Below are 18,946 nucleotides of genomic sequence, written 5' to 3'. Positions count from 1 at the left end.
GTACATGCAATGCTGGTGCAACCAAACCCTTAAAATCAGATAACCCTCGAGGCCACAGAAGAACATGTTATTTATGGCATCATTGGGGTAAATCCACCTGTGTTTCATTTTTAGATAAAATTAGTTTGTTTCCACTTTTTCCAATATTTTGGTGACAAAAAAGCACGTGAGCAGGCCTCTTTTACCAACTGCTTCCCGCCCCGCTGTTAAGTGTTTTGTGCTTACCAGGGCTGACCAACAACCTGTAAATCTTTCCAGGTGCTTTGCAATGCAGGGAAGAAATAGAATGATGTTTGTTGACTTTTGGTCAGCATGTATCACAATTGATTTTAAACAGGGAAACAAGGAAATGGTACTGTATATTTGTTGCTCTCTGATTCAGTAGTGAGGTTGTGTTACCCGATAGCCAGAAGAGGGCAATAGAGAAGCACAGTTTGTGATACTTGAAGAATTTGAAACACTGATTATATGTTTATAAAAAAGAAGAAGAAAAGAAGAACCAGGAGGGTAGGTTGTTCAATTTACTAGTGGAGACCTGTCTGTGATGGATCACCGAGCAAACAAATAGTCAAAGAAAGATAGGGGAAAAGACCTTGCATTGTGTCTCAGTGTCTTTTTTTTTCTCAGCGTTACGTATGATAACTTAGCAGGAACTTATTGCTAACTGGATGGTAAATGGACTCAGGAACGAAGTGGGTGATGCAGGAATGCACTCTTTGGAAGGAACAGAAGAGGAGGCATTTCAAAGATCCTGCAGGTGACTGAGGTGAGCAAACTAAAAGCTTCTCTTTCAAGTGAGATAATAGGCATTCAGCTGACTATATCAAAGACATGAGTAAACTGAGCGGTTGAAATGCTGTGAGATATCTGCTTTTTAAGCAAGCTGTGATGACACCAATATTGTCCTGAAAGTCAGGAGAGTGATGATGCAGAAGTAAGCATCTCCATCCATCCATGCTTACCTACAATATTCAGGCGGTAAAGCAAGTAAACGGTTATTTGTTTGATATAGAATATTTCTTGTTAGAACTATTGAAAAGGTGGTTAGCATTTTCCAAGGTTTCTGCATTGAGGTGCCTCATCTGTAGTTTACAGAGGCAAATATATAGGTGGAGTAACTATTATTGTGCCTTTGTGAGTGGATTTTTGTTGAGCTTTGTGAGAAATCTGAGCTGGAAGTCTGGAGAAATTCACTCCCATGCTTTTGAAACACAGTGGAACTGTTCTCGGGTTTTACAAACGCTTTCTCATGAGAAAGGTACTGGGATGTGAAAACAAAGCACACAAAGATAATGAAAGGCAAGAGTTAAGTCACAGAAATCAGAGGGCTTTCTGAAAAAAGGAGAAACTGAGGGACAAAAGTTGAGAAATAAATGTGAAACACTTTTCTATTGCCACAATCAAGGCCAGTGGAACAGTAACATTTGGAAAATAACCCCAGGATTCTAGGAGCCAGTTAAGCAGCACAGGTTATCAGATGATACACTTCCACTTCAACAGCCACCTGTATCAGAGAAGTGACTAAGAGGAAATATTTGGGATGTGGAAGATCAAGAATAGGAGCATCAGTATTCTAAGGATATCATGCTAAAAACACAAGGGTATCTAGAGGTCAGGCAGCAAGTACCCATCTGAAACAAGACGGACTCCTCATCAAAGAAGAGGGATAGGAAAACACTCAAAAATACCCACTAGCTTTGAAGGGCAGGCAAAGCAAAACTACCTAATGTTATATCCCCACTGAACTTGGGTATTAGGAATTCAGTATCCTGGAATTCCTATCAGAGGGAGATGAAACATAATATTTATAAAGTATGTTGGTAATAATAGTTTATATGGGAATATCTGTGAATCTGAAAGTTACAAGTTCAAGTTCAAATTCTTAATTTTTTTTGCATTTACCTTGTTTCCTGTGCTATAATGCTTCTCGCAGAGCCCAAAATCCTATAGTACAGCAGATAACAGAAATTACAGATGGGCTTGAACCAAATTTCAGATACAAACACACCTGAACTTTGGGATTCAGGATTTGGATCCAAACTCTGCAGTTCAAAATCTTCTCTTATGGAAGTTATTAGTAATTCATCTGAAACTGGAAGTTCTCTGAAAGTCTTACAATCAAAATTCTGTAACAGCTGATGTTTGTTTGTGATGCAGTTACCATGGTTGCATTGTGTTTGGTGGAGATTTCCCCCAGGGCCAGATTTCTATGAATGTGAGCATGGAGAAATTTCCACTGTTATAGAGGAGTGCAGAGTAATTTAGTTGTAAGAGCTGAGAAATGGGAACCATTACTAGTTCTAATCCTAACTTGGCTTTGCCAGTGACTCACTATGTGGCTTTGGGGAAGTAATTTAATCTCTGTGCTCAGTTTATTCAGCTGTAAAATCGGCATAATACCCAGAGTAAAGGCCAAATTGTGACTGGCACTGCGTGGATATACAAGAAGCAGAGTGAGAATATGAGAAGCCTTCCTCCTCAGTACCGCCATCAGTGGTGCTCTATGACGGGCTCAGACAACGTGGCTGTGAAATCCTGCAGTAGGTGCGAAATTGTCCCTATACCAGTGCTGGGTGCGAAAGTGTCTCTGCTGGCTTAACTTGCATGAGTAGTATAGAAATTTCAGAGACTCCACTCAGATTCCGGAATCTATCCTGCTAATAAATGTATTAGTTGTCACATATACCAGTCTCTTTAACAACATGTGAGGTAGCCCCTACTGTCAGGCATATCAATGTGCACATGAAATGTCCCAAGCATTCGGGGTCATTTACTGATGTACTGCGGCAGAACTAGGATTGCTATTTCAGCCTCTTGCTGAAACAGCAATTTTCTCCTTTCCTGATGAGTCGTGTGTGTTTCTTTCAGATGCCTGTAGATTTCCCAACCCCGCTTTTCTACACTTTATACCCCAGCCCCTACCCCTGAAGGCTCTGCTTGCTGGCTCTCATCCTCCCAGGTAAGAAGGACTGGATGGAACACTCTTCAGCAGATGACAGTTCCACACCTTAATTAAGTGGAGAGTTACTGTTGAGTGATATGAGGCATTTCCTCCTCCCCCGGAGCCAAAGGTGCTGCCACAGCAGCATTCCCAACCTTTTCCAGCCTGGGGCATGACAGATCAGTGCTGGCCACTGAGCCGAAGTTTACTGCATGGCAACACAGCGTGCTACCACTAGGCCACCAGGCCACAAAGGGAGTCATGTTAATCAGAGCAAGGCAGCTTTAGATATTCTCCATATTGGCTCTATTAGCGGCAACATAGAGGAGCCAGACATTTCAGGAAAACACGTACATCATTTTGTTTGTTCTGGTGCAGGAGGGGGCAGGGGAAGCATCCAGTCCACCCATTTTTATTATTATTATTTCCTACATTCATAACTTAAGCCTGTGCTGTCTTTTTTTGTTGTTCCTTGCTCCTTACAGATTACCCTGAGGAAAGCACTGATGACTTTTTTTTGGTGGTGGGGGGGGAGGTCCACCCTGCATTATTTTTAATGCCTTGAAAATGAGAAGTAGAAAATAAAATATAGCTATTTACAATAAAAAACAATGTCAGTGGAAAAGAATCCTCACAGATTTATTTTTCTCATCCCTGGAAACATTTGGTTAGCCTGCTTGGGTGGGTTAACAGAGAGACTCATCAGAATGCAGCAGTTGAGCCAATTGCAAAGAGAAGCAACCGTTACAAGGCAATAATCCCTGCTCAGACAGAAGAGTGAGTGATCACAAACGTATTTGTATCATAAAGTTTGATCTGGTATCTGAGAAGCCTCCGCGGTTGTTGATTCCTTCCATTTTATCAACGAAAGGTTGGGGGAGAGGGAGAACTTGGAGGAGACTTCAGTTAAAGTATCTCAAATAACCCCAAATTTTGAAAAGATTAAGGTCAGGATCAGGGGTTCTGTTCTCAGTAGAATAGTTTGACCATCTGTAGTGCCCTCACCGCTGCAGGCACTAGTTAGCAGCCTTGTAGGCCAATTTAGGCTGAGTTTTTCAAAGCAATCTAGGGTGCTTAGACCCACATACATTCCATTTGTTTTAGCCATAACCAACCTAGACTATTTTGGAAATCTGAACCTTACATATGACAGTAATGGACATAATATAGATACATAGAGAGAGTCGGGGGAGGGGACAGGTACCTAGAGAGGCCGGTAAGTTGATGGTGGTTATGATGATATAAGAGAGCGAGAGAGAGTGCTCTAAGCCGAGAGCACAATAACCAAATAAACCTGGGGCCTGTAGTACCCTCTTACCCACATAGACATGGTACTTCTCAGCTCACAGTTGAAGCACACAGGCAGTGTGGGAAAGCCTACAGTGCTGTATCTGTGTTGTAGATCAGTGGTTCTCAACCGGGGGTATTGTGTACCCCTGGGGGTACACAGAGGTCTTCCAGTGGGGTACATCAGTTTATCTAGATATTTGCCTAATTTTACAACAGGCTACATAAAAAGCACTGGAAAACTCAGCATAAATTAAAATTTCATCCAGATAATGACTTGTTTATACTACTCTCTATATACTATACACTGAAATGTAAGTACGGTATTTATATTCCAATTGATTTATTTTATAATAAGCAATTTTTCAGTAATAGTGTTCTGTGACACGTTTGTATTTTTATGTCTGATTTTGTAAGCACGTAGTTTTTAAGTGAGGTGAAACTTGGGGTAGGCAAGACAAATCAGCCTCTTGAAAGGGGTACAGTAGTCTGGAAAGGTTGACAGCCACCATTGTAGATGGAGCACTTCAGTCTGCAGGGCTGTGGCACCTCTCACTGACCCTAAATTTCACTTTTATGGTAAATAGTAATTTAAAATGGAGAGGAAGAAATTATTTCTTGAATCTGATGCAGCCATGGTAAAGCAACAGCTCCACACAGAAGACGAGTCTAATTAGGACAGTATAAGTGGCTTGATATGGGATGGAAAATCATGTTCTTCTTAGTAAGGTCTTTATTGTGGTCATATATTCTGCAACAATTTCCCACGCTTAACTGAGGTATTCTTTTTAAACGTGGCCTGGCTGTGGAAGCTTTTTGGGGGGCTTGTTTCTTGAAGAATCCTGGGGTAGGGGAGGGGTAGGGAGGAAACCCAGTAGTAGAACATTCAGTAGAATAATTCTGTCTGGCATGTCAGCACTCTGATCCATCATTCTGAGCCAAAAAAGGTCCTAAGCAGCCAGGTGTGTTTATGTGATATGTACCCCTTGAAATTTCCTGTCATTGTCGATGTCTGAGAGTCAGTTTGTTTCAGTGCATTGTCTTGTGTGAATGTAAGCTGATGAGGGATCCACAGGTGCACCCGCATGTTGGGCAGATGTGGGCACTGGTTTTTGCTACCGGCAGACTGTTTTCTTTACTCACACTTCTTTTTGGCTTTTTCTGTTCTGGTGTTCTCAATGGCTTTAACTGCAGACAAATAGGTCTGCCACCATCCTGATCTGTCCACAGCAGCAGCAGCTTCCGGTGTGTTGGGGATGACTTGGCCAACTTTTAGGTGCGCTTTGAAAGTGTCCTTATGCCATTTTTATTGGCCTCCCAGTGTATGTGCCCCTGTTTTCAACTGTCCATAAAATATGACTTTGGGGAGTCGTGTGTCATTGATATGTACGAGGTGACCAGCCCAGCTAAGTTGCACCTGTATCATTAGGGACTCAACGGTAGTCATGCAGAACTAGTCCAGGACTTCAATGTTTAGTATCCTATCTGACAATTTGACGTTACAGATGAGATGCAGACTGTGTATGTTAAAATGCTCTAATTGCTTCAAGTGCCTGCTATAAAGTGTCTGTGTTTCACAGCTATAGATAAGAGTGCTTAACATGATTGCATGATAGACACTAATCTTGGTGTGAACTCAAATACCTCAAAGACTTCCAGGGGGGAGAAACCCAGTAGTAGAGCATTCAGGAGAATAATTCTGTCTAAGCATCACAGAACATTCTGCTCAATCATTGTGGGCCAAAAAAGGCCCTAAGCAGCTGTCTGTGTGTATATGAAATGTACGTAGTTCTCAGTTGGTTATGATCATATATCTCTTTGAAGCATAGTCATAGATGGCAGGACTGCGGTGAAAAATTCCATTGAGATGCTACTTTCTGTTTTAATTTGTGCATATGATGAGTCTCTTTCTCTTGCTGTTCCTAAAATGTTCATAGATGTCTAGGAGCTGCAGTGTATTGATGCATTTCTTTTTTTACTTCTGAAGATTTGGGTTCCCATTAAGGTTTAGGTCACAAGTAGAGATGGGCCCTTCTGCTGAAGTTTGGCTCCAGATCAGAATCCAGGGTTCCAGAGACAGGCCTGTGGTGTGATTTTCAGATTCAGAGCCTTCCCAACATTTGGAACCAGTATTCTTCTTCAGACCCAATTCTAGTTGTAAATCGAGTTGCGGTTAAACCACTTCACAAAGTCTCCACATCGTTTGCCGCTGTTTGACATGATTGACAGTCCGTACTATAGAGAGGTAAAAAATTGGACTAACAGAGGAACAGGGGCAAAGGAGAGAGGGGTGGGAAGCCAGGAAGTGTTGGAGGGTCAGATTAAGGTCTATTGGCAGAACTGTGTGCAGAAGCATTCCTGGTGCCCACCATTTTGTTGCCTGGCTCTTGCTAGTACTGTTCTTCATTTTTTTAAGTGCCCAGACACCATGGTAATGAGAGAGAGAGAGAGAGACAGAGAGAGAGAGAGAGAGAGAGAGAACAGATATGTGTTCCCTTCATGAGAACATTACCAGTCCAATAGGCACCAACCATGTGAAAAAACATGGTATGTTTGTGCACTGGCCCTTGTGTACTGCTGATGTAATATTTGTTTCATTGTTATTGATATTAAAACCAGGGAAAAGGCCTCGGAAGTTAAGCCAAACATGTTTTTGCTCTGTTAAACTCTGATAGGTCGTTAGCTGCTGAGTGACCTTAGTGAACCTAAGGATGTTGCTTGTCTTTGAAAAGTCATAAACAGTGGCTGAGATTAATGTTGGTTGGAATGACAACCAGTGAGTGACAAGCACATTCCTGTGTCTCATCCAAATCTGAAGTCTCACATCTGAATGGCTCACACATGGGATATGTGCTAAGAGCCTTTTATTTCAGTGATGTTGTCAGTCAGGACCCGAGAACCATTCTTGACAACATTATTATTTCTGAGCTTCCTTGTTTCCATTATTCTGATGTCATCATTGTGGGGTTACTTTGAAATAAATTTGAGGGGGTGTTTAGTACATAGGTACACTGTGCCTTCATCTCACTCTCCTTTCCCTCCCCAAGAGTGTTCCATTTTGATAATCACCCTATGAGCATGTGCAAGTTGAGCCTGGGCTAGTTCATCTACCTGCTGACAGATCTCTGCACATGTTCTTCCACAGAATCTGGCAAATCTTTGGGTTGTTTTCTGGATGCGAGGGGGTTATATTTTATGGTTTGGGTTATCCACCCATATTCTGAGTTGAACCTAGGCTAGAGATGAGCTTGGGCCACTAACTTTAGATTCAGATCCAAACTTCCCAGAGTTCCTGGCACTGGGACTCAGAGAGTTTTTATTCGGCTCATTATAAAAGTAGGGTCCAGCTACAACGTTGGGATCTGGATCTGAATATGAACATCACTTGCATTCTGAAGTGTTCATGCAAATACACTGGCTTAATGTCTCCAATGACTCTAATACCTACTACTCGTTGACAGCTGAAGGAGCGCTCCTTCACCTAAAATGGTAGAGGACAGTGGTTTTATTGCTGAAGAGTCCTGGGTTTGATAACAGCTGATGACCACGGTGTTTGTATGTATGCAGTTACAGTATGTTACATTCAGAGGTGGAGTTTGGCCTCATTTCTAATCAAGATTAGTCTCCGTGGGGTCTGAGCAGGCAGAGTACTGGACAGGATGCATAACCCCAACCCTTGAATATTCGTTTTTTGTAGAGCAGAGTAAACATTTTCTTCTCCCAAATGCCTTGGTAGTTTCCTTCTCCAGCACACTCAGCCTTAGGCTTGCAGGCCTAAATCCAACCCGAGTTCTAGTCTTTCAAGCATCTAATTAACTGCATACATTTGCCGACCTGGAAATAAAACAGTACTTATTCAGGGAAACAGAACAATAAATCTGGGTCTAGTGTTTAGAATGCAAATTAGGAATTAAGAAAAAAGCAGCTGAAGCTACTGTTAATCCTTCAGTCAATCCAGCCCCTTTCACAAGCACTTAAAAGAAATCCCTTAAAAATAAAAAATTGGACTTTTTTATGACAGTTGAAATCCACGCATTAAATGACACCTGCAATCTTAGCCTTGGAAATAGGGAATTTCAGTCCCATAAGGCAGACCTTGTGTCTTTACTTTCCAACCTGAAACTGTGCTTGTGAGCGAAAGGAAACACTGTTATTCCACTGCACTGCAGGGAAAGTGGGACTGAATCTCACATGAGCCATTCACAGCCTCCTGGGTTGGCCTGCAAATCATCCGTTTCAAAGAGGATGAAGGTGCTGGAGTAACTTCAGATAAAACAGATGGGCTTACTGCAAAGAGCCTCCAAGCTGAGAGACTTCCAGAAAATATAGGAAGTCTGTCAGATGAAACTCCATTGCTGGTATGACTGGTTGCTGGACAAGAACTTCAGTACAAACATTTTCTATGGGCCAAATCCTGAAGTCCATGGGAGTTTTGCAACTGACTTCAGTTGGACCAGGATTTAGCTCAGGGGTGGGCAAACTACAGCCCAGGGGCCACATCCGGCACTTCAGACATTTTAATCCGGCCCTTGAGCTCCTTCCGGGGAGCGGGGTCTGGAGCTTGCCCCGCTCTGGCACTCCAGCTCCGTGGTGCTGTGGCTCCATGCAGCTCCCGGAAGCAGCGGCATGTCCCCCCTCTGGCTCCTATGCATAGGGTCAGACAAGGGGCTCTGCAGCTCCCATTGGCCAGGAACCACAGCCAATGGGAGCTGCAGGGGCGGCGCCTGCGGACGGGGCAGTGCGCAGAGCCACCTGGCTGTGACTCGGCATAGGAGCCGGAGGGGGGACATCCCACTGCTTCCGGGAGCTGCTTCAGGTAAGTGCCACCTGGGGCCTGCACCCCTGACTCCCTCCAGTGCCCCAACCCCCTGCCCCTGCCCTGATCCCTCTCCTGCCCTCCGAACCCGTCGGTCCCAGCCCAGAGCCCCCTCCCGCACCCCCAACCCCTCATCCCCAGCCCCACCCCAGAACCTGTAGCCCCAGCCAGAGCCCTCACCCCTCTCTGCACCCCAACCCTCTGCCCCAGCCTGGAGCCCCAGCCCGTACCCTGAACTCCTCATTTCTCACCCCACCCCAGAGCTCACACCCCAGCCAGAGCCCTGAGCCCCTCCTGCACCTGAACCCCCAATTTCATGAGCATTCATGGCCCGCCATACAATTTCCATACCCAGATATGGCCCTCAGGCCAAAAAGTTTGTCCATCCCTGATTTAGCTGTATGGTCATAAGACTCTTGGAGATGAAGGCACCAGTCATTATTTAAGCAACATCAAGCTCTCAATGATTAAACTAATGTTCTCTTCAGTTTCAGTTCAATGGTCTTTGAATGAGAAATCAGGATTTTTAAAACCCTTCTCTAAATTGATCTTGTGGAGGTGTTAAACTGGAATGTTGCTGTTGTTTGCAGAGTACACCAAAGGAGCAAGAAGAAAAGGAAAAATGCTGATAAACAGTTGGGTGCTGTTGTTTAATGTACTTGTCCCTCCCACTCTCTTGCAGCTGCAGTATATCCTGGCATTGCAGGTGGGCAGTCAGACAGCTTTCGGGTGCTGCTGCCAATCCTGCTCCATGGATCAGCCAGCAACTGGCTGCTGACTCGTGCTTGCACCTGTTTCCTCTCTTTCAGAAACAAACAGTTTAATAGAAAAGGAGCACTGACCTCACACAGCACCAAAGTTCTACATCCAGGTTGTTCCACTGATATACAAACAAAATCACATTTCCCAGTGCATCTGGCAGTTGTTACCATGGAAATGGTCAATTTCTGAAAGGAGAAGTTTTGAGATGACTGATCACCACTGAGCTAGGGAACTGCTGCTGAGACAAAACTGAGAGTTAGAGATTTGCTAATCCGAAAATACCTGCGTCCCTGGTAACTCAAGAGTAGATACAAAGGAATTCTCTATTTGATAAGGTTTTGTTTTCCTGCTTGGTCCCTCAGAACCATTCAGTTAGATATATTCTGTTCTGGATATATTATTGTACCATGTTCATTGCCATAGTATCAGAGCAGAACATGGACTGAATTCATCCCTAGTATAAATCCTGTGATTCCAGTGGAGTTACGCTAGCTATGAATTTAGAGTCACATCTTAGAAAGGTACCATCAAATACTTTTCGAAAACTGACTTCTAATTTTCTTTCCCTTATTTTCTTTCTCTTATTTCACCTGTTGGAACCTTTGCCACTTTGTCCTTATGTGTTGTGCAAACATTCCTTCTTTCTCTCAAGCACCTACTCCTGTGCCATGGTTCTTTAAATTTTGCCTTTAACTTTGTTTCTTTCCTGTCACCATAACATGCCCTTATATTGACATCAGCAAATCAGACAATAGGCTTTGTTAGTTACCTTGTGTTCTCTCGGGTGGTTGGCTGTGCTACAGAAAAACAAAATACATAGCAAAGTCATACACAAACCGAAACTTCTCAGCAGGTATAAATTGGTGAATCTCCATTGACTTCAGTAGCAACACCAGTTTACACTAGCTGAGGATCTGGGTATCCATTTGTCCTTCAATTTCTCAAAATGTTAGAGTGATGAAAGAAAGAGATTTAAATTCCAGCTGACAATCATCACCAGATTATAATACTTTTAAAACAGTCCCCAAACAGACCTAAATTACTTAATAGTGCATCAATCCTTGCAATTCTTACTAAATCAAAATTCCCATTGACTTCCTCATGGAAATCTTAATTATGTAAGTAGTGGGGTAAGGAGAACTACAGAATTGGGTCCAACATCTTTTTTTAATTTAGTTAATTAATATGATTGTGATTTACAGACAGTATAGTACAAAAGCCTGAGTCTGCTTAATTGGTATTACACAGTTTTCGTAATGAACGTGACACCATCAACAAGCTCAGATGTTTGAATAGTGAAGGGTGAGGCCCAGTCCTTTGACACATCCCCCAAGAACACACATTGGCACCAACAGGATGTCAAGACAACAGAAATGGCAGCATCAAAATAAACAAACTGTGTTAAGGGGATGCTGTGAGCTACTGATTTAAAACCTACCTGTTCAGTTTACTGGGCCTTTAGTGTATGGGAGAATACAGCTGAAAGTCATGACTCAGGAAAGCTCACGGGTCTCTTATGATGCTATTAAAAAGGTGTTTTCCATTGCTAGTGTGATTCTTAGGTTCCTATGCCCAATTTGTTTCTCCTTCTCACATAAGTAATTCCCCTATCATCAGAACCCCCGGTCAATAAGACTACCTGTGTGAAAAAGGGCTGCCAACTCTAGCCCTGTCTTCCTACAAGTACTTTCATCAGATGCAGAATTGCTGACAGTGATGTACTTTAGCCAGTGCCAGCTAAATTATGCAATCAGAGTATCACCAGAAGTAGCACTTTTTTCAAGGTGTGGGCATTTGGGAATGATGCCACAACACAACACTTTGGGATTTCAGAGTTTTGCTCTGTAGTCCTTGGGTGTTTGGATATCCAACTGAAGGGGCTCTGGAATACTCCTCCGATGTTTTGTTTACCACCCACCTCTGGTTACATTTGTATCTTGTACATTTTTTTTCACATTTGACATTCTGCTCATTTAAACCCACAAAAGTATCACAAGTATTACAAAAAGAAAAGGAGTACTTGTGGCACCTTAGAGACTAACCAATTTATTTGAGCATGAGCTTTCGTGAGCTACAGCTCACTTCATCAGATGTTTACCGTGGAAACTGCAGCAGACTTTATATACACACAGAGAATATGAAACAATACCTCCTCCCACCCCACTGTCCTGCTGGTAATAGCTTATCTAAAGTGATCAACAGGTGGGCCATTTCCAGCACAAATCCAGGTTTTCTCACCCTCCACCCCCCACACAAATTCACTCTCCTGCTGGTGCTAGCCCATCCAAAGTGACAACTCTTTACATAATCAAGTAGGCCCTAATAACATCAGCCACACTATCAGAGGCTCGTTCACCTGCACATCCACCAATGTGATATATGCCATCATGTGCCAGCAATGCCCCTCTGCCATGTACATTGGTCAAACTGGACAGTCTCTACGTAAAAGAATAAATGGACACAAATCAGATGTCAAGAATCATAACATTCATAAACCAGTCGGAGAACACTTCAATCTCTCTGGTCACGCAATCACAGACATGAAGGTCGCTATCTTAAAACAAAAAAACTTCAAATCCAGACTCCAGCGAGAAACTGCTGAATTGGAATTCATTTGCAAATTGGATACTATTAATTTAGGCTTAAATAGAGACTGGGAGTGGCTAAGTCATTATGCAAGGTAGCCTGTTTCTTCTTGTTTTTTCCTACCCCCCCCCCCCCCAGATGTTCTGGTTTAACTTGGATTTAAACTTGGAGAGTGGTCAGTTTAGATGAGCTATTACCAGCAGGAGAGTGAGTTTGTGTGTGTATGGGGGTGGGGGGGATGTGAGAAAACCTTGATCTATGCAGGAAATAGCCCGACTTGATTATGTAAAGAGTTGTCACTTTGGATGGGCTAGCACCAGCAGGAGAGTGAATTTGTGTGGGGGGTGGAGGGTGAGAAAACCTGGATTTGTGCTGGAAATGGCCCACCTGTTGATCACTTTAGATAAGCTATTACCAGCAGGACAGTGGGGTGGGAGGAGGTATTGTTTCATATTCTCTGTGTGTATATAAAGTCTGCTGCAGTTTCCACGGTAAACATCTGATGAAGTGAGCTGTAGCTCACGAAAGCTCATGCTCAAATAAATTGGTTAGTCTCTAAGGTGCCACAAGTACTCCTTTTCTTTTTGCGAATACAGACTAACACGGCTGTTCCTCTGAAACCTGACAAGTATTACAATTATTATGGCAGAAGAGTTCCAATCATTATTTGTATTATGGTAGTGCCTAAGGGTCCCAACAGCGATTAGCGTTTTGTTGCGCCAGGCATGGTACAAGCCTACTCAGTGGCAGTCCCTACCCTGATTTCAAGATCTCGTATTAGGCCTGTCTGCCCGAATGATTGTTTATTTATACAGTTCCAGCGTTGCCCGCTGAATACAACTAGAAACATCAAAGTGTCCAATTATATATCAAAAAGATGAGCTCTTCTGATCAAATTTGCAACCCTTGAAATCTGGGAAAAACCAACCGAAAAGATCGCAGTCACTTCGGGTGTCTCCCCAGGCACCTTAATAAACTGCTTTGGAGTGTTGTGCAGAAGTTGAATGATGTCAGCCATTTGGTTATGAAAATGAAAGCAGTGGTTCAACTCCATCCCTGGCCTAACTCGAGTGACTTCAGTAGAGTCATACGAGGACAGAAAGACTTGGTCATGACGTCACTGCATTTTTGAGTCAGTAGCAGCTTCAGGAGAGGCTCATGAGGAATTGATTAGTTATTCAGTATCTGCAGCTGTGTCACTTCACAACGAGGTAAAATCCAGGTCTGTGGGTAACACAAAGAAACAGAATTTTGTTGAAGAAAGTTTGTACTGTGTCTTATGTCATGTACCTGCACAGCCATTATTTCCCTATCTGGCAGCATAACTACCTGGGACACTGCCAAAGGCATTTACATACCGTGTTTACCAAAAGAACAACAGGAAAGTCTGTGGAAATCATGCATAAGTGCTCATATTTGAGGCATTTGAAAGAAATTCTAATCAAAATGGTATTCAGGCTATTCATGACTCCAGAAGAATTGTCGGATAGCTGCACAGTGTTATAAAGAGCGCTGCAGTAGGAATTCTTACCTGCACCCATGCTGGAGCTGCCCAGACATCAAACACTGGTGGTCAATAATTCATCACAATAAAAAAGAAACCATCCATGTAGCTTTGCTATTGGAGCTTGACTGTTGTCTCCCCAGCCAACATTCTAAAATACTCAATACTCAAAAACTTTATTCTATTCTGTGGACTAGACTGTGGTGCATCATGGGAGATGCAGGGAGCATGGCCGATAAAAGAGAATGGGAGCATGAGTCACACAAACCGCAGCTCCCACGAAAGGACTGTGTTAGTATTTCCAAACTAAGAAATATTTCAGTTTTTGACCCAAATATTTTGGTATTTGAATTTCCACTGAATAACCAATTTTTTTCCTGGAAAAAAAAACATTTTCCCAAGACTATAACAGGGTACAAAAAAGGGTGGGAGTGATTCCTTGCCTGGCACGCACCTCCTATTATTCTGCAAGGACAGGTCGCAGTCTGTCCCTATGAATAGACTATCTAGAGTCAGGAGCATACACCTGGGTCAAAATTCTCCCCCAAAATACAGGTGCCCATTTCCTGTTGACTTCAGAGGGAGAGAATGGAAGGGGAGAATTTGGCCCATTTTGAGAGTCTATACATAGGCTTAAATTGTTTGTCTGGCCCATCCATGGAGGAGAGCATAAGGAGCCTCTCTCCCCTTGTGTCCCCCACAAGGGCCAGAGACAATCGCAGTTCCTGTGTTGCTGCCTCTCCATGCCCTTTCAACCCTCTGTACACTTGCCTTCGGGGATGGGGGTGGGGAAGATATTGCACTGATCCAAGGATTGTGCAGTGTGTGCTCCCCTCTTGCATGAAGGAGCTGGCATTTTGCTTCCTTGAGGCACAATCTCTGTCTGTAACAGGATGCTGGTCATTCCTGGCCCAGCACATCTGCTAGAGGACCCCCAGCCCGTTAAAAGATGGGAATTCAGGCAATTGTAGTTCCCCAGGCGGGAACATCCAGGTAAAGCCCCTGACCAGAGGGAGCATGTGACTGGGAAGGACCATGTGATTGAGGTCAGGTGACTGGAGGCCGTTTGGTCCAAGGCTTATAAGTAACATCCCTCTACATCTAAGTAACATTCCTTCCAGAAAAGTTGATTGCCCGTATATTTATAGAAAGTGCCCTCAAATAGGGCATGAGAACAAAGATGAGTCATTTTTATTTGAGAAAATATTCACTGTATTTATCACTATGATGAATATGCATATATTATATATAGAATATGTATTTTCTCTCTACCTAGATTATTTATCCTGTAGGAAAATTGAAATATCATTGTCTGTTTTCATGCCCCACTTGAGTCAACTGTTTCCAAATATTCTAGCGAACCAATTTACTGTAAAGAACTTTTATGGAAACAATGAGTTTTAAGCAAATAATGGACAACATTCATGGAAAGCAAATTTTGAGTTTGTCAACATGAGAAATGACACCTTAATTCTGATTGCAGAAGTTCTGCTCATTAACTCAGGGAACATAATAAATTTCCTGTGACTTGAGTAGATATTCAAAACAGCTCAGATTTTGAATGTTAAATATTTTCAGCAAACCTCTTTTAGTAAAAAGCTACAGATAAAGAATTATTCATAGAAATGTTTTGGCAATTTATTTTGAGCAATGGAGATATTAAAAAAAAATCATGATCTATTTGGGGACATTTCATGAGGAGAAAAAAGAGGGGAAATCGTCAGAAAAATTATTCAGTATAAATAACTCACCCAGCCCTAAATGGGACTCCCAGAACTTGAACATTTCTTAATCTAATCTGATTTTTGGGTGACAGTCTGATGCCAAACTACTTTTACTAAATCCTAGAGAGTGCAGAGACTGTTCAGCTATTTGTCATATCACCACTTTAACTTAAGTATCTTGTGTTATCTTCTCCATCACCTTCTTCAAGTGTTTCTCCAGTTTGATGTGGTTTTCAGATGTATGTTCCATTTTAGTTTCTGAAGGCATAAAATATAGGCGGGAGAGAGAGAGATCCGAAAAAGGAAGGCCCTGATCCTATAGTCAATAGGACAACTCATAGTTAAACACGTATGTTAGAGTTTGCAAGGAGTAAGATAGAACCATACAACTAACATGCAGCCAACCATTGAAATATAGTTTGTATTTTCTTTAGAATTGTGTGCTAGGTCATATTTGCACAGTTTTGTAACATTTCATTCCTGGTCTCCTTGCCCCTAATTATTATTATTTTTTAATGTAGTTGTGCCTTTGGTTTGAACCTCTCTCTTTCAAAGCGATGTCAGTCCCCTTTAAATCATTCAGAAAGTCAATTTGTCATCAAACATTAAAAAAACAAGTTTAAAATGAACTCTGAGAGCCATGGCTTAATTCATTCATATTGAGACTGGTTCAAGGCTCATTGAAGTCACTGGCGGTCTCTCCACCGAATGTAATAGACTTTGGATCAGGCTTGTTGTTCAATCATATTGTACATACCAGTTTGGCAATGAAATCAGGGCTGGCTCTAGGTTTTTTGCTGCCCCAAGCATGAGAGTGCAACTGCCCAAGCATGCGGCAGTCACTGAAGTTAGCAGGACTTGCTCAGTCCATCATGACTGCAGAGTTTTTATTTAAAGTGTCAACATTAACAAGATTTTAAACTGTAGGCCAATGTAGAGTATCATCTGACCCTGGTGGAGAAATGTTTGCCTCAGCAGGTGTGAAATAATACAGAGTGTGCAGCAAATCGTTGATGGATCTGTAATGCAACACCAATCCCAAAGGTGCTGAGGCTGCTGCAATCAACAGGGAAGGACACCAAAAGTGATTAAGTGTAGTTTAGGGCATCAGAGCTTGGGAGACCTCCAGGGAGACTCTCCTAAAACCAGAGGGACATAATTCTAAACAACTGCTTAACTCTTTCATTCTGATTTACTAGCTGTAAGTGACAAACCCATAATCATCAAAAGCACACCACTTTTGCATGGTTTCCAATAACCGTACTGCCAAGAGCTAAACTGAACGTTCAGTGGGCCTGACTCATCCCTGGATTACTCTGTATGTTGCTGTTAACTCCATTGGTTGATAGGTGATCTCCACTGGTTCCCAGTATAACTCCAGCATGTTCTATCAGGCCATTGGCTCACACAGTTGGAAAATGCCGTCCCTGCCACCCAATATATAGCTAACCTCAAACCAGCGTCCCATAGTGATGAAGAAGATTTCAGTGGAGTGGCACCATCATAGAACTGGAGTGACCCAGGTATGAATCACACCCATAGACTTTAGAATAAGGATTCCAGGCTTATTTATCTGTCGTTGTTCTCTTTTTCTTAAATTGAGACCATCAGGGTCCTGAACCAAACCCCAGTGAAGTCAAAGAGAGTCCTTCCTGAGAAGGAGGTTGGTCTTGTTTTTAAGGTATTTGACAATTTAGTTTCCAGCTCCGCCACAGCCTTCCTGTGTGACCTTGGACAAGTCTCTTCACGGGGATAATAATGCTTTCTTTGTGTACCTTGTCTCTTTAGAGTGCAAGCTTTTGGAGCAGGGATTGTCTCTTACTATGTGTCTGTACAGTACCTAACTCAGTGGGACCCTGATCTCTGCTAGAGCTCCATGTTGTTTCATATGGGCTGCTATACAGCCACACAGATAGTAATAGTTTGGATCTGTTCAGATTCAAATAGTGCCCTTGAGGTGAAAGCCCCATGTCCCATTAGCAATCTTCTGACCCATCCAGTCCCCTCAACAATTTGTAAAATAAACAAATTACAATTTGTTATTAAATATGATGATCTGCTTGGATGAATGCAGCTGCAAAACTTGTGGTAATGCTCATAAAAAAAGTTGCAAGCAGAGAATACTTTCCACTTACTAAGACCAAAAATACCGAGTTAATGTACCAAAAATCGACATTCATTTAAAGAAAATAAAGCAGCTCTTAAGTGATCATTCTGAAAATTTCAATGCTGTTTTGCAATCATTTGTGTTTTATGATTCATGTCTGAAATATCATTTCCCACCTTCCCTTAAAAATTCTTAATACAGTTTAAAAATAAGATACCTTTTAGTTTGCTCTAACATTCTGAGGGGTTTTTTTAGCCCTTAATAAGATGCTCCAGCTGGTGTGTTATTTCAGATAAGAGCACTCAGGGAAACTCAGCATTCTCTTTATACTAGTTCTCATCCACGTCACTCAGATATTCACAATTATCTGCATCTCCTTTGTTTCCAAACTTTATTGTTAGAAAAGTAGAGGACAGTACAGATGGACAAAGAAGCTCATACTTGGGCAATGACACCCTGCCAATTTTTTAATAAAGAGCTCCCACAAAAATGTTCCCTCCAAACTATGATAAACCATGTGCTCAGGGAGGGGAAGGTGATGGGGGGGAAGTAGGGAATCTATTTGTTTTCCCATTTTAGCAAAAATGCTCTCTCATTACCACAACAGAGGAAGAAGGCAACACCACTTGTCAAAAAAAGCTTATATTTAGCATCGTCCTTTGCTGGGAATGTTTGTACTTGCTTTCTGAAAAACACATGGAGCGTATTGACAGTTGAAAATGATAGCATTCTGCCCTGGGTGCATGTGCCTATAAATGGCGGTGCCTGCCTTTGGTGAGCTCTGACTTTTAAATGTTACCATGTTATTTAGATTTATTATTGTAATTGGAGAGAGCAGCCTCCCTTTAATCTTAATAATTGATCCCTTATTCTTAAGTTTTCAGATTCCTAGTAACATGGGTAATGATTTTTCTATGTATGGTAAGAATGGAATGCAGTAATCTCACTGTGACTAAAAACACTTAAAACTGGTCGATGGAATTATATTAATATTAAAAGAACATATTCTGTCACCTCCCCATGTAGCTGGGAGCTGAGAAACTGGTCCACCATTGCTTGTGCCTGTTTAAAGGTCATGGATGTGCTACACTGGCAACCAGGATGGAGATAAGGTCATTTTCCATGTAACTACTTGTCACTAAGGTCTCAGTTCAGCAAAGTACTTAAGCATGTATATAGCTGTAAGCACATAAGTAGCCCAAGTGAAATCAGTGAGTGA

The 18,946-nt window shown here is 42.2% G+C and overlaps 1 long non-coding RNA gene across 1 annotated transcript in view; it reads left to right on the top strand.

Annotated features, from left to right (window-relative positions):
- Nucleotides 1-517: 517 nt before the first annotated feature.
- Nucleotides 518-18,946, top strand: part of LOC125631885 (uncharacterized) — a 74,786-nt gene continuing 56,357 nt past the window's right edge. Inside the window, exons 1-2 of the long non-coding RNA XR_007355090.2 lie at nucleotides 518-766; nucleotides 2,869-2,959. This is a non-coding gene — a long non-coding RNA (uncharacterized LOC125631885). The remainder of the gene's footprint in view (nucleotides 767-2,868; nucleotides 2,960-18,946) is intronic.

The sequence above is a fragment of the Caretta caretta genome, chromosome 2 (genome assembly GCF_965140235.1).
Source record: "Caretta caretta isolate rCarCar2 chromosome 2, rCarCar1.hap1, whole genome shotgun sequence".
Lineage (NCBI taxonomy): Eukaryota > Metazoa > Chordata > Testudines > Cheloniidae > Caretta > Caretta caretta.
Note: the sequence above shows the minus strand (reverse complement) of the source record. Positions and strands in the feature narration are given on the sequence as shown.